Source organism: Nasonia vitripennis (assembly GCF_009193385.2).
Source record: "Nasonia vitripennis strain AsymCx chromosome 1 unlocalized genomic scaffold, Nvit_psr_1.1 chr1_random0005, whole genome shotgun sequence".
NCBI classification, from domain to species: Eukaryota; Metazoa; Arthropoda; class Insecta; order Hymenoptera; family Pteromalidae; genus Nasonia; species Nasonia vitripennis.
In genome coordinates this window covers 3,863,521-3,884,201 of record NW_022279591.1, presented here as the reverse complement: position 1 = coordinate 3,884,201, position 20,681 = coordinate 3,863,521, and the positions used below count along the sequence as shown (strand labels likewise).

Sequence of the window (20,681 nt, the reverse complement as noted above, 5' to 3'; positions counted from 1 at the left end):
TACATGGATTTAAGCATTCCAGTTATAGAATGATCCATTGCATTCGCTCGCCTCCCTCCGATTTGCCGATTAAATTATTATCGAACTTGCTGCACGTGGGGCAGGCGGATTTAAGCATTTCAGTTATAGAATGATCGAATGCATTCGCTCGCTTCCCTCCGATTTGCCGACTAAATTATTATCGAACTCGCTGCGCTCGGGGTTCGTGGATTCCACAATTTTCGTTTTAGAACTATCCCTCATATTTGCTAGGCTGCCTCCTAATTGCCGACTGTATTATTTCAAACTTGCTGCGTGTGGGGTAGATGGATTTAAGCATTCCAGTTATAGAATGATCGATTGCATTCGCTCGCCTCCCTCCGATTTGCCGATTAAATTATTATCGAACTCGCTGATCTCGAGGTAGGTGGATTCCAGAAATTTCGTTTTAGAACTATCGCTCATATTTGCTAGCCTGCCTCCGATTTGCCGACTGTATTATTATCAAAGTTGCTGCGCGTGGGGTAGATGGATTTAAGCATTCCAGTTATAGAATGATCGATTGCATTCGCTCGCCTGCCTCCGATTTGCCGACTAAATTATTATCGAACTCGCTGCGCTCGGGGTTCGTGGATTCCACAATTTTCGTTTTAGAACTATCCCTCATATTTGCTAGGCTGCCTCCTAATTGCCGACTGTATTATTTCAATCTTGCTGCGCGTGAGGTAGGTGGATTTAAGCAATCCAGTTATAGAATGATCCATTGCATTCCCTGGCCTCCCTCCGATTTGCCGATTAAATTATTATCGAACTTGCTGCACGCGGGGCAGGCGGATTTAAGCATTTCAGTTATAGAATGATCGAATGCATTCGCTTGCTTCCCTCCGATTTGCCGACTAAATTATTATCGAACTCGCTGCGCTCGGGGCAGGTGGATTTATGCGTTTCAGTTATAGAATGATCTCTCGCCTTCCTCCGATTTGCCGACTTAATTATTATTAAACTCGCTGCGCGCGGGGCAGGTTGATTCCAGAATTTTCGTTTTAGAACTATTGCTCATATGTGCTAGCCTGCCTCCGATTGGCCGACTGTATTACTATCAAACTTGCTGCGCGTGGGGTAGGTGGATTTAAGCATTCCAGTTATAGAATGATCGCTCGCTTTTGCTCACCTTCCTTCGATTTGCCGACTAAATTATTAATTAACTCGCTCCGCTCGGGGCAGGTTTATTTGAGCATTTCGCGATGCACTATAGCGATGCTGTCTCATGACCCTTTTACTATCTACTGCTGGACGCGAAGCACGATATACCGCGAAATTGTGGGTATCATACGTATATTTTCTTTCGATCAGCATCAGTATGTGGAGTAGTATCGCTGGCGGCACAGCCAACATCAGGACAATAACAGTAATAGCAGCGCTATTGCTATCGCATTAGACGAAAGTATCTGGATGTATTCAAAGTGCTGTGCTGTCATCTTGACATGGTGCAACGCACAGCTTTGCTGTATCAGGTTCGTCCCAAACTTGTGATAAGGCTGGCTAAGTGTGTACTGAATAGTCTGCGTAAAAAAGTTACGTAAACACGCACTATTACTGCGCAAAATTATAGCTCCAGGAAAGACAATAGTTGGTTGCAAGAGACTTTTATTTAAAGCTTAAAACCCTGTGCAAGTTATGGTAAAGCATGTTTTATCAGCATGGAACATGTTAGAAAAATGATATTAGTGCTGAAACGCTCCGACTTAGCTCGGTTTGAGTATTATTTTTTAGTTGTCCGGAATGTCGTGGTATTTAAATTTCTTCTTATTTAAAATTTGATTTGTTTATTAGTCCTTACTATTTTGTACTTGGCTAACGTATTGTTGCCAAGACTAACATAGCTGAAAGTAGTATATATGTTTAAATTTTCTTTTAGGTCTTTTACTTGAACAGATGTATGACTGTTCAAGTTACTCTCCTTATCTAGAATTTTCTTCAAAGCCATAATGTCCTTGAAATATTCTAGTGACAAAAAATGTTATAGTACGATTGATATCAAAGGACTTATTTGCCTTTAAAATTATACTGTACTATAAGAACGTATAGATGCGAAGCGATATCAAAGTATTTTGTCCTTGATTAACGTATTGTAGTCAAGGCTATTATACCTGTAAAGAGAATTATGTTTACATTTATTTAAGAAAAATCCAATAAAACCACACACAGCTCTCGTGTCCGTCGATACATTTTTCTTGAGCCGTACAGACAAAACGGAGAAATGAATCTAGTTATTAATTTGAAGTTTTTTATGGATAACAAAGATTGATTTGTGCTGTTACGTCATACGACTCACTGCATACATTTATTTAAAAAACTGAAAATATGGTCATCTTCAAAATACAAACATTGAAATGCAAACTCTCAAAATAAAAATGCATTGCGTGCACTGTACGGTTTCGACACACGGCCGAATACATGTCAGTGTTGATTCAGTGAAATGCTCAATCAGCAATTCGTGACGTAAGCGAGCGGTACTTTTAACTTATACATTTTCAGTAATTTTAAGTTTGTAAATATTGTAAAAATTACGTTACGAACGAAAATTTTAAAAAGCCTTACACGCGCTCAAACGAGGAGTTCGTTGTCAGTCGCAGGCTCCGTACGTCGCTGTTCGACAATTGGTGCGAATCAATTATATATCTGAATCAATATCTTGCTTTCAATCTCTATAAGTTGATAAATAATAAAATATTCTTACTTGTAAAAGCTAAATAAATAAATCACTTATATTCAAGACTTTAAATACGTTGGTGCGTGCAACTTTATTGTCGAGAACCTTCCCTTCAATCAAGGACACTTTCAACGCTGTTCGAGATGAACGCAACGCAAGGTAAGTAAATTTACTTACTCATTATTCGTTTATAAAAACGCGGGTTTATTTAATTATAGAGCCTAATCACTAGAAAACATCATTACGCCCTTTATGTTAGTTCTCAAACTAATATTCAGGACGTAACAGTACCAAAAGAAGTGGGTTTAGCAGATATAGATACTATAGCACATTGGATTATCGCGCCTACTTGTAATACGAGATTCTTAAAGAAAGATGTTTTAAGAGAGAATAATTGATTTCTACATCTAGACATCAAAAATCATCGTGCGCAGCACCTAGTCTTCGTTATCTGCTACCCTGTAAACTGAGACACCGCCCTTAAATGATTTTTACACCTAGATACAACAAATCACGTAGCGTACCACTTAGACCTCATCATCGGCCACCCTGTACACCTGGACACTGCGTTCATATGAATTTACAGCTAGACACCAAAAACCGCGGTGCGCACTACCTCGACCCCGTCATCGGCCACCCTGTAAACCTGGACACTGCGTTCATATGAATTTACAGCTAGACACCAAAAACCGCGGTGCGCACTACCTCGACCCCGTCATCGGCCACCCTGTAAACCTAAACTCCGCTCTTGAATGATTTTTACAGATAGACACCAGATACTACCGTGCGCAGCACGTAGACCTCGTCATCGGCCACCCTTTAAACCGAGACACCACCTTTGAATGATTTTTACAGCTAGACACAAAATTCCACGGTGCACACCACCTAGACCTCGTCATCGGTCACCCTGTACACCTAGACACAACTCTTGAATGATTTTTACAGCTAGTCACCAAAAACTACGTAGCGATATTCCTAGACCTCCTCATCGGCCACCCTGTAAACCTGAAGACCGCTTTTAAATGATTTTTACACCAAAACACTAAAAACTACGGAGCGTGCCACCCAGACTTTGTCATCAGCCACCTTGTACACCTAGACACAGCCCTTGAATGATTTTTATACCTAGACACCGGAAACTACGGTGCGCACCACTTAGACCTCGTCTTCGTACACCCTGTACACCTGGACACCGCGTTCATATGAATTTACAGCTAGACACCAAAAACCGCGGTGCGCACTACCTCGACCCCGTCATCGGCCACCCTGTAAACCTAAACTCCGCTCTTGAATGATTTTTACAGCTAGACACCAGAAACTATCGTGCGCACTACCTAGACCGCATCATCGGACACCCTGTACACCTGGACACTGCGTTCGAATAATTTTTACCGCTAGACCCAAAAAACCACGGTGCACACCACCTAGTCCTCGTCATTGGCCACTCTGTACACCTAGACACCGCTCTTGAATGATTTCTACATCTAGACACCAAAAATCACCGTGCGCAGCACCTAGACTTCGTTATCGGCAACCCTGTAATCCGAGAAACTGCCCTTGAATGATTTTTACAGCCAGACACCAAAAACTACGGTTCGCACTACCTCAACCTCGTCATTGGCCACCTTGTACACTTGGACACCGCTTTTAAATGATTTTTACACCTAGAGACCAAAAACCACGGGGCGAAATACCTAGACCTCGATATTATATATATATATATATATATATATATATATATATATATATATATATATATATATATATCGAGGAGTCCGCAGAACACAGAAGTGTCACAAGCGACTTGCCTGCAACGACCGTAAGTACAGCGGACACTCACACGTCTGCCAAACGCAGTCTAGGACAGAATACCGTCCGCACGCAAATACGCGTCCGCGCAGACTAGCAGTGCGGGACATCCTCAATTCCACAGTCTGCGTGTAACTTTAGTAACAGAACAGGTTCTCGAGCCGAAGGCTAGTTCTCGCAAATAAATAATTATTTGGAAGACTCGCGCAGTGCGTCCTACTATCTAGTACGGTCTTTACACGCAGCTAACTTCACTGTCCTTTCACACTGGACAAAAAGATAATGATTTGAGCAAATCATATACAAGATTGTTTATATTGTATAAATGACAGAGTTTTTTTTTTGACAATTTCTATTATAAATCACTGATTAGCACCCGAATGTGATGATATATAAAAATCACTTAGAAACAATTATGGAAAGTATCGATTTTCTTAAAAGTAAAATCTCGGATTCCAATATAGAAGTAAATAGTGTCGTGGGTGCCAAAGCTTCGTCTGCTTCTCAAACTCGCCTTTGTGGCGCTACCGCGCTACTTCATAGTAAAACAAGATATATCGTCGGTCCCTACGAAGAGTAGTACGGTTCAGATTTGCTACGAAGACGAGTACGGTTTAGATTTGCCGCGAAGACTAGTACATTCCAGATCTTTCTCACATGAAAAATACAATTGTTTTAAAGAAAAACAAATATTTATTTTGGTTAAAACTAATGAAATTGTAATATTTTCAAAGTTTTTAAGAATATTTTTAAAAATTTCAAAATTAAAAAAATTTGTATACAAAACTTTAATTAGAAGAAAAAAATTAATATTAAATCTCATAACTTTTTAAGTTTCAAAATTTTTTAAAAAGTTTTGGCAACTTTAAAAATATTGCAATTCTATTAGTTTTAACCAAAATAACTATTTGTTTTTCTTTAATACAATTGGATTTTTTCATGTGAGAAAGATCTAAAAGGTACAAGCGGCAAATCTGAACCGTACTAGTCTTTGTTTCATGTTAGGTATAAATGTTCATAGCTCCATGGAAAATTTAAAGAAAATTATATTGTAATGATATACACAAAAAATTAAAAGGTTGCGCGAGTTTGATTACTTTTCTGTGCATGTTATTAACATAATGTGTAATGAGTTACAAATGTAATATAATAGTATGCATGTATGTCAATTAAAACGAAATTACATGTTAAGGAACCACCGTTCATACTGTAGCGTATCGAGAGGGGATAGCGAATACTCTCCCCACATATTACGTTCTATTACGCCTGTCGTTGTCTAGCGCTCGCGGTGTTAACATGCTCATCGTCAACACTCATTTTGTCGAGTAAGTTCGGGTTACGTTTGGAATGATTTGGAGTAAATCAATAAAGAGTAAATAGTTTATCTACGTGGTGCAATTTATTTCGGAGTTTCCCCAGTAAATATGATAAAATCCCACCACCAACCCATTCATTCGAGCAATCCTGGCTACTGAAAGTCTTAGCCTTTAACATACATATTAAAAATAAAGTGAGAATAATCAAAGTAAGTCGAGTTTATAGCAATATTTTTGCAAACATAATATAATACAAACTCGTAATTGTCATGTTCAATGATGGGCTTAGTTTAATATTTATGAAACAGGCATGGTAAGATACGTAGTAAGTACACAAGAATGGTTTGTATCTGATCTATATATTGTTTAAGTTTTTAGTTAGCAATTATTTGATTCAGATCAGCCAAATGAAGGAATCGCGCTGAATTTTTTTTTGGAAGTCAGGTACAACATATAGAACATATATGTACAGTTTAGGCAAAAATTAAAATATTCATCTTCGATTTAAGAGAGAACCACCCATATATATATATATATATATATATATATATAATTATAACAAATCATACACTCGATCATAATTTTTCAAAGTCTGTGGATAATTAAGTTAATTTTTGTAAGAGACATAATATATTTACGATTCCTCGACTTTGGTAGCAATATTTGTAACAATAAAATCAAGTTTTATAATTTTTTTGGCAATGATCAAAGTGACGCAATTAATTTCTATAAGCAAACATGTATTTAAATAATTTATCACTACTAAGCTTTGAATTTTTAGTCAATCATGGACATTAAGGAACAACTTTTTTTTTCGGTGACTTTCTGTATTTTGATGTTTGCTACTTCTGTAATTTTTTTAGGAATGCTCTAAGCAATTCATAAGCTTTGCCACAGGCTTTAAATATGAATTTTAATCATTTTAGAACAAAAATATAGATCTCCATTTTTAGCCAAAGATACAGGGTCTCGGCTATTCTGGGATCCATACAGGAACTTTTGCACTATGAAAAGATATCTCCGTAAATTTGTTGGTGGTCGTAGTCCATCGAACTCTTACTTTCACCAATATTAAGGTTTAAATGGCTTATAAGATAGGTATAACACACACACACACACACACACACACACACACACACACACACACACATATATATATATATATATATATATATATATATATATATATATATATATATATATATATATACATATGTATATATATATAAATATATGACTTTAAGGGTATTTTTATTAAAAAGGTGCGAAAATTTTACAAAACAAGTATATTTATGACTATAGTAAAAAATGCTTCCCTATGAATTAATTAATTTGGGTTGGAAACCCAAAAATTGCCAAAATTGACGTCTGTGAAATGCTCACTTTTTTCGCAGTTTAATATTTTTACAATTAAGGAATGAATAAGATCAACTATCATAAAATTAGTTAACCAACACCCTTCCCATTAGAATGCAGCAAAATATAAGATAAATAAACTCCAAATAGAAAGCCGATAAAAAAACTAGAGTTGAAAATACGATGTTAAGAATATCCGAGCATATTTAATAATAGTTACTTCTATACGCCAAAGGAGAACCGCGAGGAGGCTAGAAGAACAGAAAGAAAGAGATTAGCAACCTTCATATAAGGAAATATGCAGCTTTGGAGGCTTCTGATTGGCCGTCTCTCCTCTCTCGTACACACTAGACACAGGAATGCAAAGGGGGTGGCAAGGAGGATTTTGGGTATAAAAGAGCCAGGGCACAAGGCCCAAATGTGCAGTTTTTCTTAAAAATTAGAGCAGCGCAGAAGCTCTGCCCAAATCCGGACCGGTACGGCGCGTCGGACTTTAACTTTTACGCGTAACTTCTCAATCTATATCTCTCTCACTCTCCTTCCTAACCTCTCTACCCTGACTCTTGCTTTCTCACTCTTCTATCCCTCTACTCTGACCCGTTTTTCACGAATTTTTTATACCCTTGTCTGATGGACCTTTTCTCTTTCTTCTCCCGTCTACTCCCTCTCTCCTTCCCCTTTAATATCCTCTCTACAGCTTCCTAATCTCACACACAACTCTACACACTTCTTCTCACAATGCAATCCAATATGGCATTATATGTATATATATGGGACGTTCCTCGTCAAACGTAACAAAGCTCTGCCCAAAATTCCTTTTGATCTAAAAATTTTTTAAAATATGGAAAATTTAGCATTTCTTATGTACTTTAAATTATTCAGGGGCATTTTTTTAAATTTTGTTCCCAGACGGAGCTACGCGTTCCCTAACCTTAAAAAATTACTACTTTACGAAATGATCAAGCTGTCAGAAATCACAGGGGCTCAGAAACATTCTAAGCAACGACTATTTTCAGGTATTTTTGAGCTGCTGAACAAGAATCCGACGTATTTTTTACCGATACCTCAAGCGTTTGTCCCTAACCTCAAAAAACACCCCCCCCCCCAAAATTGCTTTTTCACGCAGTTGAGAGGTTTAACCTATGATCGACGGGAGGAAAATTATTGACAGAGAGTATTTTTATGTATTTTGTGCTGCTGAACACGAAACCGGCCATCTTATTTACCGATACCTCAAGCGCTCGTCCCTAACCTCAAAAAACCATCCAAAATGTCTTTTTTACGCGGTTAAGAAATTTACATCTAGAGGAAAATTATTGACGAAGGCTATTTTTGGGTTTGAGGGTTTAGAGAGATTTGAGGTTTTTAGTGTTACGGGATTTTGGGATACGGGATTTTGAGGTTATGGTGTTTTGGGGTCATGGGGTTTTGTGGTTATACGGTTTTGGGATTTCAGGGTTATGGGAAAAAATAAATTTATTCCTTCAAATGAGTTAAGGTATTCATATATTTATTTTTAATAAATGATCCAAATGTAAAAATTGGACGAAAATTGTAATGCCCGCCATATTTTTCGGGCACAAAGCAAGTTATATGTCGTGTTACCAACATTTTATAAAATGTAAAATGCTTTCTATCAAAATAAAAAAGTTTATAAATATATACATAACTTTTTACCAAAAATACACGTTTTATCATATTTAAATCGATTTTCTTGAAAACTGAAGGAGCTCAAATAACTTTTCTTGATAAATGTAAGTTCAGTAGACAAAAATTTGCAAGTCGAATAGTTTTTTTACCAAAAAATATTATAAATATTTAAAAAGGAAAAGATTTTATCGCTAAAATCGCAAAATGCGCCTTTTTGCCTTGAATTTTGGGGCCCTTAAAAACTATTTTGGGACTTCTCAATATTTTTCTCGTATTCCACATAGTTCAAACTATACTCTAACCAAATTTCATCCAATTCCATTCACTCAATCGTGAGATATTAGGTTTTAATACAAAAAAAATGTTTTTTTCACACCGTGCGCCGTATACCGATACGACGCATCAAACATGACCGTGAAGAGGTTATAACACGATAACAGTATTCGCTGTATTTTCTAAGTGTATGTAAGTAATCAAATTACGCAATATGACGATATTATTGATTGCCGCATTAGTGGAAATTCCCCAAATATATTTTCACGTTCACTTTTAACCCTATATAAAATGTATACTTACAGCTTACTTTTACTATAGTCAAGACTCGATACTTCATACCGTCTTTGTATAGCGCAAAAGTCGTTTCTCCTTCTTCTGCATTTGGATATAGATCTTTTTCATCCACTACACTTGTATTTTCATATTCCGTCCATAAAACTAACACATACATCTTTTGACTTTCCATCGCGCCGCGGTCAATACGGTTGTTAGTCAACCTCTGAACACAGCGCATTGACGTTAGCACAGAAGTAAAACTAAAGAAAAGAATAAGCGCTCAAAAGAATACTTACGTGCCGAGCATCGTGATGATAAAAGGTTGTAATAAGTACTCCGAGGATTGAAGCTTAAAAATATGTCGTGTGAATTTTCGTGTAAGCGTAATATTTATTACGTTTAAAACAACTAGCAGTCAATAAACTAACAAAAATTTATCAATTTAGACGCATGCATCGAAAACGTATCGGATATTATACTGTTTTTCAGATCAAACATTCGTCAAATTACTATTATTTGCTCTGTATTCTAATAATCTAGATGACAGCAGAGATGATTACTAATATGATAACTGGAGTGAAGAGAATCACAGTGGCATTGATAGTGACGACGACGGGCCTGGTGTTCAAACTGAAGTTGACTTCTCTTCTTTCGACGCAGAGTTATATTCTGAATCCTAAATGACCGTTCGAGAATTTGTACTATCCATGTGTCTTCTAAAATCGTGCCTTTATCAAGCGGATACGCACACTAGTTATACGCTCAAATAATTTTCGATTACTCTACCGCAGCTAAACAATGTCCAAAAAGTATATATTAATTTAAACAATATTTAAATTATAGTAACAATTAAATAGTTAAAAAACATTATAATTGCTCTAATGGTTGCTCTTCTGTACCTCAAACTGATCACGATGTTAATCACGATGAATCAATTGAAGTGGACGAAATTGTAGAAAATGTTCATTCTTGTGATTGCGATAACAAGGAAAATTATTTTATTGAAATAGATTTGATTGCGCAGCTAAAATCATTATTCGGACGAGAGATTTTTTACAACAAATTAAATCATAGAAATACGAATTCAAATTATAATCGAGAGTGTTCTAGAGATATTTATGATGAATCAGTTTATCGGAAATTTGTAAACTCGAACAATAAATCGTCAAATAAGACGAATATTTCATTCATGTGGTACACTGACGGTGTTAAAATTTTTAAATCCTCGAAGTTCAGTGTTTGAGATTTTTTCAATCATCCTAGAACTTCCTTATGAAGAACGCTATAAAGTTAAAAATATTTTACTTTATTGTTTGGCGATTATGGTTTGGCAATGAAAAACCTACGCCAAATATTTTTTTGAGTCCGTTAAAAAAGGCATTGAAAAGTTTGTACAAAGGTGTTAAAATTTATGTTAAAGATTGAGACCGAGAAATTATTTTACACGCTATTATTTTGTGTGGGACAGCCGATCTCCCAGCTAAAGCTCTATTTTTGTTAATGATTCAATATAATGGCAGGTTTGGATGTCAATTATGCATTTTAGAGGGCTTCACAGTAGATAGAGTAAGAGAATATCCTTTTAGAGAAGTATTGGCTTTGCGTACTGAAGAAAACGTCTTAGAATGATGTGAAGAAGCTATAGATGCAGGAAAGCTGGTTTGTGAAGTAAAAGGTCCGACAATAATGTCAAAAATATGTCCGAACTTTATTACAGCTACGACAGTAGATGTTATGCATTGTGTTTTTAAAGGAGTTGTAAAAAGATTAGGAGAGCTGTGGTTTGATTCGAAATTTGTTAACGAATACTTTAATGTATCTCATTTAATTGATATTGTAGACACTAGACTCTGCACAATCAAACCTCCTGCATTTATTGTACGACGACCAAGGCCTATAAAATCACATTTCAGTTATTGGAAAGCCAACGAAGAAAAAAGCTGGATGTTTTATTATTCGAACCCAGTTCTGAGTGGTATTCTACCTCAAGATTATTTAGATCATTATAAAAATCTAGTATTAGCTATATTCTGGTTATGCAAAGAAGAAGTTACAAATGTAATGATAGAGAAAGCTAAAATTTTAATCAAAGAATTTCTTCGGAGATTCAAAAATTTGTATGCTATCAAGTATATGACGTGTAATGTGCACAGTCTACTACATTTACCAGATGTAGTGCGGCGTCTAGGCCCTTTATGGACTTCTTGCTTTCCATTAGAAGATTTGAATGGAAAAATAAAAGCGTTCGTATATGGGAGTAAAAAGCCCGAATTACAAATTATTCACAACTTAAATCTACATCTTAAAGTAAGTACTTTTATATATGATTGGATTAAAGAAGACAGTAGTGTTTTTTATTTTTGTGACACACTTTAAGCTCCTGAGAAAAAATTAAAACTTACTGAAATCGAAAAAAATACTTTTTGGTGTAATAGAAGTTCAAATCAAGTGATTTTAGAAAATGTGTGTATAATATTTCTGGAACTTCTTCGTCAATATCAATAAAATTTGACATGCATATCTATTTTTAGATTTTGAATTTGTGTGTGTGTATACCGTAATATTTCTTGAACTTCTTCGTCGATATCAATAAAATTTGACATGCATATCTATTTTTAGATTCTGAATTTGGAAAAAACAGTTATTTTTTATTTTTTCAATTATTATTTTTTGATTTTTGAAAAACAATATTTGGCGTTTTTCTCAATCATCCTATTGTTACAAACGATTTAGCTTAAATGCATTTCAAGAGAATAACATTATCTACTTTTCTTCGTTTGGTCCTCGGGATCGATCGCTTTGTTCGGCAGATAAAATGAAAATGGTGATTTTTTATTTAAATTCATATCTCTAAAACTAAACATCATAACTTCACGAAAAAAATCATGTCAGTAAGTCATGTGACAAAATATATTCCATTCAAATTTCAAGTGATTTGACCACTTATTTTTTCAATAATAAATCGAAAACTGAAAATAATGATTTTTTTTGCCTCGATTACGGACATAAAAAAGCTTTATTGCACTTGAGATATTAGGAAAAAGTAGATATTTTATGTTTGTATTTTGGCTAAGTTCATTGTGCAGCTTTCAAACCCTTAAGATATCAAGGTTTCAATTTTTTTGAGAATTTTTTGATTCCTTATATCTCTAAAACAATGTAGTTAAATGCTTAAAAATTTTATTTGGTGATTTACTTTAAAAAAGCTATCTGTTGCTAAAATTTCAAATGATTTTGTCAAGCAGTTCTAAATTAAAGAGCTAAAATGTAAAAACCAATTTTTCTCAGAACATTGTTTCCACTTATAGGGGTGTCGTTGCACGTCATTGAAGTCCCTCCCTATGAATTAAAGTCATACTGATATATTCTGTAAAAAAAAATGGGCTGGGCTGCGGAAAACAGACTTAAGCTCAATGTTAATAAAACCAAAGCAATTGTCCTGGGCTCCCCTTACTACATAAATTTACTTCCCTTAACAGCTAACACTTTCATTAATATCGGGGGTGTCCAGGTCAGCTTTGAATCCTCTGTGCGTAATCTGGGATTGGTGCTTGACTCTAAACTTACGTGGAAGGAGCACGTTACACCAGTGTGTAAGCGTGCTCACTCGCTAATGTACAGGCTCTACTTTTTCAGAACGAGTACCAATCTCAGGTTGCGCAAGCATCTTGTGCAAGCGCTCCTATTTCCGATCATCGACTACTGTTCTCTTGTATACTGTGACCTGACGCAGGAACTCGACTTAAAACTACAGAGGCTCGTGAATACAGGAATTCGGTACATCTATGGTGTAAGGAGAGATGAGCACATCTCCCCGTACAGGCAGGAGCTGCAGTGGCTAACCACTGCCGGACGCAGAAAGTACTTCACAGCTTGTTTCCTACGTAAAATGTTTAACTCGGTCGTACCATCAGACGTACTGGCCTTTTTTGACATCCGCGTAACACTCTGGCCTGTAAGGGCTGCTTTCGCGACGGAGATGCTGAGGTACTCGTTCCATATCAGCGCTTCATACTTATGGAATAACCTGCCATCACACATCAGATACACTTCATTCACCGTCACTTTCAGAAAACTTGCTAAGGATCACTTTTTTCAACTCGAAAACACATAACTCGTACACACTCCACGCACACGCACACACCTACTTTCTCGCTCATTCCACCTTCACTATCGCCACACTCTCACACTATACATACTCTAAACATGCCTCAATCTATTGTTTTTTCTTTTCTCACTTATAATGCTGTAAACTTATAATCGTACAATATAATTTACGCAAAATAAAACTAATATCTCTCTCTCTCTCTCTCTCTTTCTCTCTCTCTCCCTCTCCCTCTCTCTCTCTCTCTCTCTCTCCCCCTCTCTCTCTCTCTCTCTCTCTCTCTCTCTCTCTCTCTCTCTCTCTCTCTCTCTCCAAAAACGCAAACCCCAATTGCCATGTACCCGCACGTTGGGGTTAAACAGGTTTTCCTCAGGATCTGCCTCATGGAATGACTTTAAATTAAAGTGATATAGTCCTAATAACTTTTAATAATCATGATTTCTTTTAGAAAGATTGAAAATTTAGTTTTCGAGTTAAAACAATTTCAAAAATTTGCGTTTTATGGTGTGTAATAAAAAAACAACAAACAATATAAATTTTCCGCGGCAAAAAAATAGGTAATTTTATTCTCTTTCAGGTTCATATCAAGCAATTTATTTTCATTAACTTTTTTAATAACTTTATTAGCAAAAACTAAAAAATCGATTAAAAAACAGACCCAGAAAATGTAAAAACGGACTGTTATCCCGCTATGTACTAGTAAAAACCAAGAAAATAAGACTTGGTGGATTAAAATTCACTGAGTAGAAGCTGAGCTAGAGGCGATACGAACGAGCACACACACACACACGCGCACACACACAAACATCCATACAGACATTTTCTAAAAACACTATTTTTCGACTTAAAATACCTTAAAACATATTTCTTACATGTTTTTACACAAACTCCAAAAATTACTATTACAAGGCTTCCTTAGGAAGGAAGCAACTTGGTCAACCAAAGTTGGAGACTTTAACTCAGGACGGAGACTGATCTTTATAGTTTTCATAATGCAACGAGACACGAGTCTCGCCCATAAATAAACGTGAAGGCGGCCACAATAGGCTCGACGTGAAGTAAACCACACGACGCGAAATTGAAAGGCGAGTCCACATGAGCACCGGTTGCGGCGGCCCGACAAGCGATTTAGCCGTAACGCGACAGGAGACGCGCATGGAGCGCCGCGAACGCACTCGCATGACATACACGCACACACATATACGCCGCGAGGCTTTATAAGGCCGACCGCGCGGCGTCGCTAGCAGTTCTACTCGAGCTTCCAATCCGGGCAGTACCGTGAGCACACGATACTGCAAGGAGAGCCAGAGCTAGACCACCGCCGACGAAACCTTCTCGTGAGCACACTTGACGACTAGTTAGCAATACTTAATCCCGATTCTCCGGATTATCGTCGTGAACACACGAGATAATCAGGAAAACCTGAACGACAACGAGTCTCGTCCTCGTGAGCACACGTGGATGATACCCTGAGTTGCCAATTCCGTAGCCTACATCCTGACGTATCACTGCTCCCTCTGCCACTGTGCGCACACAGGGTTGAGGAAGTAGCGGTACGCTCACCGACGATTCACCGAGTCCTTCGCTCACGTTCTGGTAAATTGAGGTTAACCTCTAACCTCCGAAACCACCTTTACGCTGACGTCTTAAGACTTCTTTTATCACTGTGCGCACACAGGGCTTAAGGGAGAACGAGGCCAGCAACGAGAATCCGCAGAGCTGTTAGCACACGACTCTGCGAATCCAAAGATAACATCAAAATACCGTAACACCGCTACGATTGTCAATGTGAGCACACAGGGCGACCGAAGCCGTTATTACGCGACGCATTTGGATCGACGTAGCCGTGCGCACACGACTCCGCCGCAATCAAATTTAATCCTAACATCAAACTCCGTCTCCGTTCCGTAATTCCGACACCGACCCAATTTACCGATGCCACATGCGTATAGTCGTAACCGCACCATAGTTTTATAGTCGCTCTGAAAATATTGTAATCGCGCTAGTAAATTACTCCAATTGCACAGGCAAAATCTTCCTAACGAATCGCGTTATTTGATTTCTGTTACAGGTGGGCTTTAACATATAACACTCACGTTGTTGATTTTGATACTAAATATACATCTATATTATTATTAAAACATACAAACAGGGTTATTATTAAACCTTTCCCCTAACCAAATCCTGGATCCGACGGACCACTCAACACCTGGGGGAAAACCGAACCGTTACAATAATATATGCAAAGGCAATGAAAAATAAGTCATTCTTTTTTACGCGCATTTTATGCCTTGTAAAGTCGTATTTCAACATCACGCAGTGCTACCACTACAAAATTAAAGATAATAAAATCGCGTCTATGATACGACGTTTCCGAAGACGCCGCCACGATACGACTTTTTCGGAGTCGCCGCCACGATACGACCTTATTTGACTTAGCCATCGAAATGCTGTGGCAAAAACACCGCATTCATAATAATTAGTCTGATACTGTACTTGTTTAAAAGATATGCGTAAAATATTTTTATTTGGAAACTGCCTATCAATAAAAATTTGATGATGATCATCTAGACATTTTTTGTTAATACTATCAAAAATTCTTATTACATTGTCTTTGTACTACAGACAAATTCAGTGTCGGTTTGTACTTAAGGGGGCACACCACCTATGAAATTAAAATCAAAATTTTTCATTAAAAATTTATAAATACTTATATAAATGAATAAAATTTTTATGACTATTCTTAGACATAATTACCTTTATTTTGATGGTTTTAGACCTTCTATATACCTCTATAATACCTATGTATAGTAGGGAGTCCATAATTCACTTACCGTAAGATTCCAAAGGAACAAATGGCCCAAATGAGCTCTAACTCCAGGATATTGTTTAAAATTACATTAGTTATGGTATGAATGAGGGGATTTGGTGTAAATTTCATAGAAAAAGTTTTATAAGCATATTACTGATTTTTTTATCAATTTTTGATTAATTTTAACATAACTATCATGTAACTTTTTTTCTATGAAAAGTATTTGAATATATTCTTTATCTATCAATATGTTGAATATTAGGCAATCTCTGAAAATTAACTGCAGATTGCATATTAATAATCAAGTAAAATTTTAAAATGTTGAATTCAAGTATATGGTTATTATTTAATTTACTTTTAGAATTAGAATAATTTCCAATTCCTTATAAAATAATAAGTACATCTATAGCATCATAAATGTATCATAAATTGTCGTACAACAGTAAATAATCTATTTTTCATTTTCTTTTTCATCAGGTATTTTTGCATTAATTAATTGGTTTAAGTGATTTGCAGCATACATTTTTTTACCTATTTTTTGAACAAATGTCACATCAGCAGTGACGAATTGACGTAGAAAGCTATAAAATTTTAATATATAACAAAATTACGTCAATGTTTTTGCAAGTGATAAATAACTATATGCATGGATAACTTTTTTGATAATATAAAAATTTCACGTTGCTTACTAGATAATAATAAGACATCATATTTTTCTATTTGTTTACTTAAACTTTAGCGTCTTCGTGATTGAATTATCAATTATTAGGAAATGACATTAGAAAAAAAGATCTTAACAAAACTTAAATTTTACCACTATTGCAATATATATTTTAACAGAGCGACGTTAGGAGTAAGGTGAATCGAGATAGTATAATATTAAAAACATGTAATGTTAATCGACAAAGTAAGAATATATTTAGCTTACGAAGATTTTTAAAAAATGTCAACTTTTTATTGGTTTTTATTGGCACATTTTTATTGGTTCCTTACTATAGTATCAATGATTCTATTCGTCTCCCACTTGTCACGAGGCTGTTTGTATGCGTATTTTGTCATTTTGGGAATCAATACAAGAGAACAAAGCAAACTCAGTCTAATATCGCGCATACATATGTTGGTTTCAGATTAAAGATAACCAATGAGGATATTTAGAATACTTTTGAATAAACACTACGTCATATTTAAAATATAAATCAACAAGTGTATTTATATACCCCCTCCCGAACTATTGATCTGGCTAGAGCTAGAATGATGAGGGTAGTGCAATTGTTACAACATTTTTATAATCTAGTCGCATACTTAAACAAAACCGCATTTCAGGATTCATAAGTATAATTGTACTTAGATTAAGTGTTATAAATAAATATAATTGTAAAACATTGTCATGTGTGTACACACGTCACGGGTTTCTATTTACTATAAGAAGACGAGTAGAAGAGTGCAATGCGGTGTCGGCCGTAGCGTGACGAAAGAACGTCTGCCTTGCAAGTCAGAGAATCTCGGTTCAAGCCCGGGGTCCATCATTTTTTCGTTGCACTCTTCACTCGTAACAACATATATAAATATTTCTACTCGCTTACCTGTGTAATTTACCCAACACTACCTATCCCAGTCATCCTTCACACTCATTCTAGTTAGATTTTAAGTTTAACATAAGAGTAGTAGAAGGGGGCCTTACTCTATCGTGTGCGTGTATGTGCGCGTGTTCGTGTGTGTATTTATATGCATGTGTGTGTATGTGTGTAAAGATAATGCTGACGGGAATCCCCCTCACGTCAGTCGAGAGTCAAGCATCGGAGTGTCAACACCTTAAAAAGTTGCTCCACCACTCCCCAAAATGCTTTAAAAAACTTAAGGAGCTTTGGATAAAAAAGAGAGGGAATTCCTCGAAATATCAGAGGCATTTTGGGTAGACAGAGAGGGAGAGAGAGCAGGATTCTGTCGAAAATTCTGGCGAAAGTAGAGGGAGCTAATTTAAGATTAGACAATTAGAAAAGGCATATAAAGCGGTTCTATCAAGTAGCGCGGTAGCGCCACGAAGGCGAGTTTGAGAAGCAGACGAAGCCGCGGCGCCCGTGACACTATTTACTTCTATATTGGTGTTCGAATTTTTCATTATACAAAAAAAAAATACTTATCATTGCTTTCGGTAAATCTTTTTGGCTCATTAGAATGTTTTCTGAGCTAAACTATGATTTCCAACCAAAATATTAGTGGAAATACTGCTTATTTTTATAATATGTGAGTGTATAATCCAAAAATGCTGAAATCACGTATTTTTTCTTCAGCCCGAAATGTGAAAGGACCGTTAAGTTAGCCGCAAGAAGCGTTAGGACCGTGAAGTTGGCTGCAAAGCTATACATATGGGGATTGCTTTCTCATATAAAATAATATGGGGATTGCTTTCTCATATAAAATAATATATTACGATATTTAGAATTAAGAGGTTGCCGGTGCATACTCTGCGTCCCGGAGCAGAAACAGTAACTAGCTTGCCAGGGTAGCCGATGACAAGGTTCAGGTTGTTTTTGGTGTCTTGGTGTAAAAATCATTTATGGGCGGTGTCTAGGTGCGCACGGTGGCCGATGACGAGGTCTAGGTGGTGCGCTCCATGGTTTTTGGTGTCTAGGTGTAAAAATCATTTAAGGGCGGTGTCTAGGTGTACAAGGTGGCTGATGTGGAGCCCTAGGTGGTGCGCTCCGTGGTTTTTGGTGTCAAGGTGTAGAAATCATTCAGGAGTAGTGTATATCAGAACAATCAGTGATTTCATATTAGTGATAAAAATGTTACAAAAAAGCTGTTTAAGGTGCTAAAAATGCTTATATTTTATTTTTATGACGTCGACTATGAAATGCTCAAAAAAATTTACTAAAAAGGAATGAAATCTCTAAAAAAATTAACTTTTAAAAAAGTAAAAGGTTAGGCGAGTTTGATATATTCCGCAACGAAATTACAGATAGAAAAGTACTGAGATCAATCAAACAAAGTCAAGTTTATTACATTTAATCGTGATGAAGCAAGGGACAACTCTCAAGATAATTACTACGTAACTTGCCATGCCTGTTTTATTGTACTTATGGTGTTTGCATGAAGTTCTAATACATAAAAAGAAAATTTTAGTTGTTGACCAATAAACAAAATAAAACGGGCATGGCAAGTTACGTAGTAATTATCTTGAGAGTTGTCCCTTGCTTCATCACGATTAAATGTAATATACTTGACTTTGTTTGATTGATCTCAGTACTTTTCTATCTGTAATTTCGTTGCGGAATATATCAAACTCGCCTAACCTTTTACTTTTTTAAAAGTTAATTTTTTTAGAGATTTTATTAATATTTTAATTTGCTTTATTTAAAACTGCCCTACTCTACAACCTACACTTCGTTCTACTTAACCGAACTAAGTCAATAACTTTTATTAATTATATAATGCTATCTCATTAGGCGATTTAATAGAAATTATTTATATTAGCATCATAATAATGCAAAATGTTTTATTTGTTGTTCAACAAAAGGAAAGTGAATATGAACCGATTTTAACATCCACTCAGACTTTTCGAGTACATTAGCTAAAAATTGCAAGTTTTTCTAGATCTCGGTATATTTTAAATTATTTATTAGCTCTTGGCATTTCCTAAGAGAGTACACATCAATAACCTTTGATTTATAGTTCTGAAGTTATTTGACATTGCAACATAATTTCAAGCATTGAGTCGTGGTTTTCAATTTCAGAAGATAAGAAGTCTTTTTATAGCTTCTGAACTATGAAAAAAAAAGTTATCAATGTGTACTCTTTTTGGAAATGCCAAGAACTGATAAATAAGTTAAAATAACATTCATTATAAAATCATTTTAATTGGCTTATTGAAGATTTTGACCAAAAAGACCGATGCCAAGCAAAACTTAAATCTTTTTACTAATGTACTTGACAAGTCTCAGTGAATGCTCTAATAGGTTTATATTAAGTTCATTTTTGTTGGATAAAGCATTTTGCACTATTGTCATGCTAATATAAACAATATGTATCAATTTATTTAATCAGAAAACATAAGATAATGAAATTTTCAAAATTATATATATATATATATATATATATATATATATATATATATATATATATATATATATATATATGGGTGGTTCTCGGTGAAATCGAATATAAGAAAATTTTAATTTTTTCCTAAACTATATATATATATATATATATATATATATATATATATATATATATATATATATATATATATATATACATGTGTGTGTTGTATATGTATTACCTGACTCCCAAAAAAATTTCAGCGCGATTTCTTCATTTGGCTTTGAGTTCTAGCTGGTCAAAGTTGAGGTTTTAAGCAATTTTTGCATTTTTTGTCTATTTTCAATAATT

The 20,681-nt window shown here is 35.6% G+C and overlaps 1 protein-coding gene across 7 annotated transcripts in view; it reads right to left on the bottom strand.

Annotated features, from left to right (window-relative positions):
- The window catches only part of LOC103317675 (protein strawberry notch), a 340,816-nt gene that overhangs the window by 102,448 nt on the left and 217,687 nt on the right, over positions 1-20,681 (bottom strand). The gene's annotated exons all lie outside the window — the stretch shown is intronic.